This window comes from Chelonoidis abingdonii, chromosome 11 (assembly GCF_003597395.2).
Source record: "Chelonoidis abingdonii isolate Lonesome George chromosome 11, CheloAbing_2.0, whole genome shotgun sequence".
Classification (NCBI taxonomy): domain Eukaryota; kingdom Metazoa; phylum Chordata; order Testudines; family Testudinidae; genus Chelonoidis; species Chelonoidis abingdonii.
In genome coordinates, this window is record NC_133779.1 from 18,758,757 (window position 1) to 18,761,400 (window position 2,644).

A 2,644-nucleotide genomic window follows, 5' to 3' on the forward strand; every position below is an offset into this window, starting at 1 on the left:
CTGGAGGAGGGCGACCTCGTGGCCAAGTGCAACGGGGCTGACGTGAGGGGCCTCGGGCCCCAGGAGGTGGAGATGTCCTGCAGCGCACAACGCGAGCCCGGGGACGTCATCCTGCTGGTGGAGTGGAGAGGTAAGGGGGGGCTGTGGACACTGGGGGTGCCGCTCGTGGCCGTTTCCTCCTGCCTGGCCACTAGGGGCACCGGGGGGCCCTGGCTGCTTCGCTTCCTCCCTGACCCACTACGGGGCCCCGGGGGGCTGGCACTGCACTTCACTGCCTGACCCACTAGGGGCCACTGGGGGCTGCTCCAGCTGCTGCACTTCCTGCCTTACCCACTAGGGGCACTGGGGTGCTCCAGCTGATGCACTTTTCTGCCTGACCCACTAGGGGCACCGGGGGGCCCTGGCTGCTGCACTTTCTGCCTGCCACTAGGGGGCACTGGGGCCCTGGCTGCTGCACTTCCTGCCTGACCCACTAGGGGGCACCGGGGGCTGCTCCAGCTGCTGCACTTTCTGGCCTGACCCATAGGGGGCACCAGGGGCCCCTGGCTGCTGCACTTCCTGCCTGGCCCTGGCGGCACCGGGGACCCTGGCTGCTGCACTTACTGCCTGACCCACTAGGGGGCACGGGGCTGCCTCCAAGCTGCTGACTTCCTCCGGCCACTAGGGAGCTTAGGGGCCCCTGGCTGTTACGTTCCTGCCTGACCCACTAGGCGGGCACCAGGGGGCCACGGCTGCTTGCACTTCCTGCCTGACCAACAGGGGCCACGCGGGGGCCCTGGCTGCCTGCAGCTTCTGCCTGAACCCTGGGGCACCCAGGGGCCCTGGCTGCTGCACTCCTGCTCGCCATCTGGGGGAACCGGGGGCGCCCTGCGCTGCTGCATTCCTGCCTGACCAGTAGGATGGCAACCGGGGGGCCCTGGCGCTTTCGCTTCTTACCTGGTCCACTAGGCGGGTGCGAGAGGGGGCCTGGCTGCTGCACTGTCCTGCTCGCGCCACCAGCGAGGGCGCCAGGGCGTGCGCCGCCTGCTGCATTCCTACCTGCCCACTAGGGGGGCACAGGCTGCCCGGCTGCTGCATTTCTGCCTGGCCCACGATACTTAAGGGGGGGAGACGGGGGACCGCTGCTGCGTGCATCTTCCTGCTGACTCACTAGGGCGCTGGCTGTGGGGGAGCTGTTGGGGGCGTGTTTGGTATATGTTGGGGGAGCCCCATACTGATTTGACCCTCTTTTCTTCCCTCCCCACGGTTTGAACGTTCCAGCAGCCCCTCTGGACCGCTGATCTCCATCCTCCCCTGCCGGGATGCCCTCCAGGCAGGGGCCTGGGGCTCTTGGGGGGGTCCCAGCGGGGAATACCTGGCGTCACCAGCTTTGTGGGGCCTGAACCAGGGGACATGCTCTGTGCCCAGCCCACTCCGTGGGGGGGAGGCCCGAGGTCACGTACGCCGACCCAGCCTGCGGGGACCCCGGGGAGCTGGGGGCAGCGATTGGCCGTCGGCAGCACCAGAGAGCAGGTGGTGGGGGGGGTGCATGGCAGGAGGGTGCGGGTTGGAACGAGAGGGTTGCAGAGTTGGGGCTATGGGGATGGGTTTGGGGTGGCTTAGGACTGGGAGGTCTGAAGGGCTGGGGGTCTGTGGAGCAGTGAGAGGAGGCTGGGGCACAGCTTTTGGGGGGGATGGGCCTCCATGGGGGGCGAGATTGGAGGGGGGCAGGGGGTCTGCGGGGGTGGAAGATGGGAGGCGTGGGAAGAGGGGGGACCATGAGGGGGGATGATGGAGGCAATCTGAGGGGCTGCAGGAGGAGGGGCAGGGAGCTGGGGCGGCTCACCAGGAGATGCATGTAGGGGGCAGGGTGACTCCTGGAAGGGGTGGGGGACACGGGGAGGCTGCCTCCCCCCCATACTCCAAGCTATCCCCTCCCCCCCATATCTGAGCCTCCCACTCACCCCACCGGCCTGGCACAAGAGACCCCATTGTGTTCTGCTCCCTGACCCATGTCAGGCTACGCCCCCCCTCCCCAGGCAGCTGGGGGGGCACCTAAGGAGGGGGCACGGCCTGTTCCACCCCATAAAGCTCTGGAATTTCTCCTCCCCCTCCCCCTCTCCCCACAGCGCCCCCTGCTGGGAGAGGCCTGGCCCTCCCCCCCAGCTCCCAAAGGGTTAACCCCCCCCACGCCCACATTCCCCCCCCAGTGTCCTTGACTTTCTCAGCCCAGCTTGTTTGTCCTGGGAAATTCCTCAGGGAGGAAGGCGGCCAAGCTGGGGGGCCCGTGGACACCCCGCCCCACGCCTGTGCCCCCCCAGGAACCAGGGGGCTCCCCCCACACCCCACGGCCAGCCATGCTGCAAAGGGTCCAGTCCGTGCTGCGAAACGTCCAGGGTTTGAACCGACCCCCCAATACCTCCCTCCTGACCCCTGGCTTTCTCCCTGGCCTTTCTTGTCCTGTCCTGCTTTTGGGGGGTGGGGGGCTACATCCTGAGGGGGGGGTTCTCCCCACACACAGGGGGAATGGGAGGGAGTCTGTAACTTTGAGTGGGTGGTTTTGGGGGGGGAGATAGAAGTGGGAGCTGGGAGTGTCTCTCACCCCACACATCACCCCCCCAGCCTCCCTCCACACACCTGCCCCCCCACACTGCCAGCTCCATGG